The sequence below is a fragment of the Nomascus leucogenys genome, chromosome 5 (genome assembly GCF_006542625.1).
Source record: "Nomascus leucogenys isolate Asia chromosome 5, Asia_NLE_v1, whole genome shotgun sequence".
In the NCBI taxonomy this organism is placed as follows: Eukaryota; Metazoa; Chordata; class Mammalia; order Primates; family Hylobatidae; genus Nomascus; species Nomascus leucogenys.
Genome location: NC_044385.1, coordinates 80682502 through 80690930, shown reverse-complemented (window position 1 = coordinate 80690930; position 8429 = coordinate 80682502). Strand labels below are relative to the sequence as shown.

Here is an 8429-nt window from a genome sequence, read left to right as displayed (position 1 = left end):
AGGTTCACAATAATATTACATATCATTTTCAACTTATTTTGTGTTAAAGTCTGTGCTAAGACTTCTTTATATTAATACATCTTTTCACTTAATCCCTCTTATATTAGTATATGGTAGAAGTTATTTTCCATTTTTAAAAGATGAGAACTCTGAAGCTCAAATGGACTAAATAATTTGTTCAGAGTCTCAACATTAGTACTTGATACAGTTGGGAATTCACTAAACATCTTGTGGATTTCCAGAGTCTGCGGTATTTTAAGAACCACACTGTTAAAAACAAGTCAATGAAAACACTCACACTATCTTTGCAGGTGGATGTCATACAATTCATCAGAGGGAGTCAAAGATTCTGAAAATCTACCAGTGAGCAGACATAAAGACAACGCACACTTATTTATCGAGGAAACAGTGAGGTAAAATTATGATATATCTTCAGAGTTGGACTGTTTCAGCACATTTGCCCAGATGCCTGAGGTGTCTTTTACTCTTTGCAGGGACTAACAGATACGGATGAGGGATGTATAGGAAGGTAAGGCTATTTTTTTAGTCTCTACCAGAGGCTCCAGTAACATTACTTCTGTCTCCGTAACTTCTCTTCAGGGGCATGGCCTGCTGGGGATGTAAATTACCTATTTTAATAAAATAATTTGAACTTGCTACCTACTGATGCCAGCGCAGGCCCATCTGGAGCAGCCACTGAGAAGACGCCCCTGCAGTGGGAGAGGCCTGGCCAGGGCTGTGCACACCAGGGAACCCAGCAGGTGGGAGATGGGAACAAGTGGGAGCCCCACCCCCTTCCCAGTTGGTAGCACAGGAACCCTGCTCTCCTGGTGGCAGCTGCAGTCGCCCAGCCATGGCTGCAGACCCAGGCAACCTGCACTCTCAGGGGCTCCGGAAGACCCTTGCCCCTGTAGTCTCAGAAGTGCCTGCTCCTGCTGCCTGACCTTCCCTTGCTCCCAGCCTCCACTTCTATTTTGGAGCAAAGTTGAGGCCGAGTCCAAGCACTGTTGCCACTGGACCAGGTGTGCACATGCTCAAGGCAGCGCTGACATGCCAGCACCCTGCCACCTCAGCCCCTTATGAACTTTGGGCGCCGAAGAGCATGTGAGGGAGACGGGGGGGGTGCCGAGGGGGGCAGAGGGGCTGGCTCTTACTCCCTGTATCCCGGGGGGCGCCTCGGCCCCTGCGATGGGGGTCCTAAGAGCCAGGCGGGAAGAGGGGCTGGCTTTTACTCCCCGTATCTCAGGAGGTGTGTACAACCCCTGCAATATTGAGAGTGATATCATCCTCTCCCCCTAAATAAAGGAAACAATATCACAGGATGATGTACACACCCTGTGATATTGGAAGTGGCATCATTTTCTCCCCCTCGGGATATTCGGAACAATATCACAGTGGGTGTCGACAGCCCCTGCGACATTGCCGCTAGTATCTTCGTCTCCCTCCCACGATAGAAGGAACAATGTCACAAGGGGGTGTACACCCCCTGCGATATTGGGGGTAATATCTTCCTCTCCCCCGCTGCATATTAGGAACAATGGCACAGAAGCGGTGTACACCCCCTGCTATATTGGGAGTGATATCATCCTCTCCGTCCCTGGATATTAGGAAAAATATCCCTAGGGATTGTACACCTCCTGCAATATTCGGACTAATATCATCCTCTCGCCCCCTGGATATTAGGGTCAATATCACAGGGGTGGTGTGCACCCCCTGTGAAATTCGAAGAAATATCATCGTCTCCACCTTTGGATTTTAGGGACGGTATCACGGGGGAGGTCTCCGCCCCCTGCGATATTGGGAGTCATATCATCCGTTCCCACCCAGGATATTAGGAACAAGATGACCGAAGGGATGTACACCCACTGCGATATTTTCAATAATGTCGCCCTCTACCCCCTGGCCCTTAGGAGTAACATCACAGAGGGGTGTACACTTTCTACGATACTGGGAGTAATATCCTTTCTCCCACGGATATCGGGAACAGTTCTATTAATCATAAATATTAATAAATATAAGAACAATTAATAAAAATCATCGATATTAATAATTAGAGACAGGAAAACTTAATACGCATTAAAAATATTAATGATTACTATTAATAATTAACAGCAATATCACTCTTAATAATTAAATAAGGATATCAGTAATTAATGTTACTGAAATCAATCCCAAGTGATTTTGGTAATAAAACAATGATTAATATTAAGATTAATGACTAATATTATTAACAATGTCATTAATAGTAATAATTAATTTTAATCATGCATAATCATATCTTTAAAATAATCATTAATGATTAATAAAGTTATACTATTAATTAATATTAGCATTAATAATTATTAATAAGACTAATGTTTAATAATTCATAATATTATTACTCCTAATACCGCAGGGGGTGTACACCTACCTGTGATATTTTTCCTAATGTCCAGGGAGGGAGAGCATGATATGAGTTTTAATATCGCAGTAGGTGTACACTCACCCTGCGACACTCATCCTAATATCCAGCGGGTAGAGTATGGCATGACAGTCAACATAGCAATGATTGTACAGCCACCCGGTGATATTGCTCCTAATATTCACGGAAGAAGCGTATGATATTACTCCCCACATCGCAGGGAGTGTACACCTCTTCTGTGATATTGTTCCTAGTAACCCGAGGGGGAGAGGATGATAATAATTCCAGCATCGCAGGCTGTGTTCAGCCACCCTGTGATATTGTTATTACTATCCTGAAAGGGAGAGGATGATATGACTCCCCATAATAGATAGATGTTACTCCCCATAAGACAGCAGGAGGTGCACACCCACCCTGTGATATTCTTCCTAATATTCAGAGGCCGAGAGGTTGATATTACTCCCAATAGCACAGGAAGTGTACACCCCCCTGTGACATGGTCCTTAATAATATTCCAAGGCGGAGGGGGTGATATGACTACGTATATCGCAGAAAGTGTACACCCCCCAGGGATATTGTTCCCATGATCCTGGAGGGAAGACGATGATATTACTTTAAATATCACAGAAGGAGGACACGCCCCCAGTGATAGTGTTTCTAATTTCCACGTGGGAGAGGAGGATATGACACGCAACATCGCAGGAATTAGAAACACCCCTCTGATACTGTTCTTAATATTCAGGGAGGAAGAGGATGATATTACTTCCAATACAGACGGGTGTACACCCGTCTGTGAAAAGGTTCATAATTTCCAGAGGGGGAGATGATATTACTCACGATATGGTAAACAGGGTGTGAGTCCACCGCGGATCCTAAACACCAGGGGGGCAGAGGGGCCGGCTCTCAGTCCCCGCCTCTTGGGGGGCGCCTCGCCCTCCTGCGATGGGGGTCCTAAGAGCCAGGGGGGCAGAGGGGCTGGCTCTTACTCCCTGTATCGCAGGAGATGTGTATAACCCCTGCGATGTTGGGGCTGATATCATCCTCTCCCCCTGAATAGAGGAAGCAACATCACAGGGTGATGTACACCCCCTGCGATATTGGTAGTGACATCATTTTCTCCCCCTCGGGATATTCGGAACAATATCACAGTGGGTGTCGACAGCCCCTGCGACTTTGCCGCTAGTATCTTCGTCTCCCTCCCACGATAGAAGGAACAATGTCACAAGGGGGTGTACACCCCCTGCGATATTGGGGCTAATATCTTCCTCCCCCCCGCTGCATATTAGGAACAATGGCACAGAAGCGGTGTACACCCCCTGCTATATTGGGAGTGATATCATCCTCTCCGTCCCTGGATATTAGGAACAATATCCCTAGGGATTGTACAACTCCTGCAATATTTGGACTAATATCATCCTCTCGCCCCCTGGATATTAGGATCAATATCAAAGGGGTGGTGTGCACCCTCTGTGAAATTCGAAGAAATATCATCGTCTCCACCTTTGGATTTTAGGGACGGTATCATGGGGGAGGTCTCCGCCCCCTGCGATATTGGGAGTCATATCATCCGTTCCCACCCAGGATATTAGGAACAAGATGACCGAAGGGATATACACCCACTGCGATATTTTCAATAATGTCATCCTCTACCCCCTGGCCCTTAGGAGTAACATCACAGAGGGGTGTACACTTTCTGTGATACTGGGAGTAATATCCTTTCTCCCACGGATATCGGGAACAGTTCTATTAATCATAAATCTTAGTAAATATAAGAACAATTAATAAAAATGATCGATATCAATAATTACAGTAGAGACAGGAAAACTTAATACGCATTAAAAATATTAACGATTACTATTAATAATTAACAGCAATATCTCTATTAATAATTAAAATAGGATATTCGTAATTAATGTTACTTAAATCCATCCTAAGTGATTTTGGTAATAAAACAATGATCAATATTAAGATTAATGACTAATATTATTAACAATGTCATTAATAGTAATAATTAATTTTAATCATGCATAATCATATCTTTAAAATAATCATTAATAATTAGTAACGTTATACTGTTAATTAATATTAGCATTAATAATTATTGATAAGACTAATGTTTAATAATTCATAATATTATTACTCCTAATACCGCAGGGGGTGTACACCTACCTGTGATATTTTTCCTAATGTCTAGGGAGGGAGAGCATGATATGAGTTTTAATATCGTAGTAGGTGTAGCCTCACCCTGTGACACTCATCCTAATATCCAGCGGGTAGAGTATGGCATGACTGCCAACATAGCAATGATTGTACAGCCACCCGGTGATATTGCTCCTAATATTCACGGAAGAAGCGTATGATATTGCTCCCCATATCGCAGGGAGTGTACACCTCTTCTGTGATATTGTTCCTAGTAACCCGAGGGGGAGAGGATGATAATAATTCCAGCATCGCAGGCTGTGTTCAGCCACCCTGTGATATTGTTATTACTATCCTGAAAGGGAGAGGATGATATGACTCCCCATAATAGATAGATGTTACTCCCCATAAGACAGCAGGAGGTGCACACCCACCCTGTGATATTCTTCCTAATATTCAGAGGCCGAGAGGTTGATATTACTCCCAATATCACAGGAAGTGTACACCCCCCTGTGACATGGTCCTTAATAATATTCCAAGGCGGAGGGGGTGATATGGGGGATGACTACGTATATCGCAGAAAGTGTACACGCCCCAGGGATATTGTTCCCATGATCCTGGAGGGAAGACGATGATATTACTTTAAATATCACAGAAGGAGGACACACCCCCAGTGATAGTGTTTCTAATTTCCACGTGGGAGAGGAGGATATGACACCCAACATAGCAGGAAGTAGAAACACCCCTGTGATACTGTTCTTAATATTCAGGGAGGAAGAGGATGATATTACTTCCAATACAGACGGGTGTACACCCGTCTGTGAAAAGGTTCATAATTTCCAGAGGGGGAGATGATATTACTCACGATATGGTAAACAGGGTGTGAGTCCACCGCGGATCCTAAACACCAGTGGGGCAGAGGGGCTGGCTCTCAGTCCCTGCCTCTCGGGGGGCGCCTCGCCCCCCTGCGATGGGGTCCTAAGCCAGGCGGAGGGTGGCCGTCCCCCTCGCGGAGGCCCTCGCCCCCTGCGATGGGTGTCCTAAGAGCCAGAGGTTGAGAGGGACTGGCTCTCGGTCCCAGTCTCCCGGGGGGCGCCTCGCCCCCGTGCAATTGGGGTCCTAAGAGCCAGGGGTGGAGAGCGGCTGGATCTCGGTTCCCGCCTCGCGGGGGGCGCCTCGCCACCCTGCGATGGTGGTCCTAAGAGCCAGGGGTGGAGAAGGGCTGTCTCTTGGTCCCCGCCTCGCGGGGGGTGCCTCGCCCCCCTGCGATGGGGGTCCTAAGAGCTAGGGGAGGAGAGGGGCTGCCTCTTTCTTACTCCCCATATCGCGGGGGGCACCTCGACCTCCTGCGATGTGGGTCTTAAGAGCCAAGCAGGGAGAGGGGCTGGCTCTTTCTTACTCCCTGTGTCTCGGGGGGCTCCTCGCCCCCCTGTGCTGGGGGTCCTAAGAGAATTTGGGGCAGCATAGGCCTGCAGGCGCCCCTCAGCATGAACAGCCTGGGTGTTGTGGGCACTGTGGATGGCAGATTGATGGCAGCAAGAGGCAGTCAGGCCCCTGGCAGAAAGAGGTAGGTCCCGCATGCAATCACACCTTCAAGCTGGGGATGAGCTGAAGCATAGGGGCTGGCTGTTAGTTACGGCTGTAGTCTGCGGCCCAAGGAGAGAGCTTATGGTGTTTTTTCTGGGCTGTCATGGCTTCCCATGGATCAATCAGCACACACTTCCTCCCTTCTGAAGCACATGAAATCCATGGGCTCCCATGGAATACTATGCAGCCATAAAAGAGAATAAGATCATCTCCTTTGCAGGGACATGGACGAAGCTGGAAGCCATCATCGTCAGCAAACTAACACTGGAAAGAAAACCAAACGCGACATGTTCTCACTCATAAGTGGGAGTTGAACTATGAGAACACATGGACACAGGGAGGGGAACAACACACACTGGGGCTTGTCAGGGGTTGGGAGACAAGCAGAGGGGGTGCATTAGGACAAATACCTAATGCATGCGGGGCTTAAAACCTAGATGACAGGTTGATAGGTGCAGCAAGCCACCATGGCACATGTATACCTATGTAACCAACCTGCACATGTATCGCAGAACTTAAAACAAAACAAAAACCCTGGACTCAGCCAGACTTGGGCGGACAGCACGACCTGCCTGCAGATAGGAGCTACCTACTCCAGATCTCCTCTCTGCTGAGGGCTGGCTGCACACTCGATGGGACGATCTGCCTGCAGATAGCTACCCACTCCGGATTTCTGAGAGCTGTACTGTTGTTCACTAAGGCACCTCTTCGCCTTGCTCACTCTGTAGTTGTCTGTATACCTCGTTCTTCCTGGGCAAGAATTTGGGACCTGCCGAATGGAGGAACTGAACCGGCTATAACACACACAGGGCTGAAACACACCTTCCAGCTTGTCATATTGCAAGCGATGAAAAGGAGAGAAGAGCTGCAGCCCTTCAGAGAGCCCAGACTTAAGGGCTCCCCGAGCCAGGGCGGTGACACCCTCTTTGAAGCGCTGTGGTTCCCGCTGTCTCCAAGCCTCTGGGTGCCACCGTGTTCCCCAGAGCCCACAGTGGAAGCTGCTTGCGGTATGCCTGGTCCAGCCACAGCCTCACACCGAGCTGGTGCCTGTGCTAACGCCTGGAGCTGCCCGCCCCACTGCAGCATCTGGAGTACCTGGCTATGTGCAGTAGCCGAACCCCACACTTATTCACTCATGCACCCCTGCCACTCCACGCCCTTGGCAGGCCTGGGATCCAGGTTGATAGAACGAGCGGAGCACAGCCTGCCAGGCCGAGAAGGCAGAACAAGACCAGCAGGCCAGAGCAAAACTTGGGCAAAGGCGCCATCAGCTGGAGAGGCTTCTGGCTGGAAGAGGGACACCCCAAGGATCCCATGACACTACAATTGTATGGTATATTTATACCCTTTGAACAATGCATTGAAAATAAGAAAGGAGAAAATATTATGTAAGTGAGAAACAGTGAAGACCTTGCAAAAAATAGTGATGATCTAATTTGGTAAATAAACCCTATAATTAAATTAATAACAATTAGTATGATATGCAAAGCAATTTTATGCAACCGTAAGTAAAATTTTGGAGGTAATAGTGTATCTTTAGACAGTAGAAAGATACAGAAAATGTAAACATAAATTTGCTTAGTTTAAACTTGTGAACAGGAAAAACAGAAAAGAGATATTTTGTCTAATAAATATGTTAGGCTCTACTTACTCAAAGAAAAAGGTTCACCCTAATCACAACGTTGTCAATTACATGAAGAAAAGCATCTTACAAATATAAATAATACTCACTTCCAAAATATTATGCAATTTTATGAGTTATGCAAATATGCAACTTTATGAAATTATGCAAATATGCAACTTTATGAAATTATGCAAATAGGCAACCTTATGAAATATAAGTCCTGCTGTCATTTGCACCTCTAATTTCAGGAAAATACAGGCAATACGGGGACATTGGTTAACATACATTTGTAATTTCTTCAGTGTTTTTAAACTTCCGAGCCAGAGATACTCCTTAGAACTGAAGATTTCACAAGTATACATTTTTAAAATTATAAATTCAGATAAATGTTCTTTTCCTTGAAACAAAGAAAAGTTAAACAATTAACAAAAATCCCCTTGTTGTTGAACATTTAATTAGATTGAGCAGAAGACATTCTAAGTAATGATAACACTCATAATCATTTCTGACTCTCTTTAGAAGATTTGTTGAAGGTTTATTAACTGCCTATATTATTATTTATTTTTATTTCTGTCCCAACTTTATCCTCATGTGGTCCAAACCACAGAAAGGTTTAACTGCATGAGTCAGAATGTAAGTAAGTTTGGATTGTTAGCGCCTAGTGGTTTGTTTCGATTT

At 45.7% G+C, this 8429-nt stretch overlaps 1 pseudogene; it reads left to right on the top strand.

The window, feature by feature from the left end:
• The first annotated feature begins 517 nt into the window (after positions 1-517).
• On the top strand, positions 518-5987 carry LOC105739780 (annotated as a pseudogene).
• The last annotated feature ends 2442 nt before the right edge of the window (positions 5988-8429 follow it).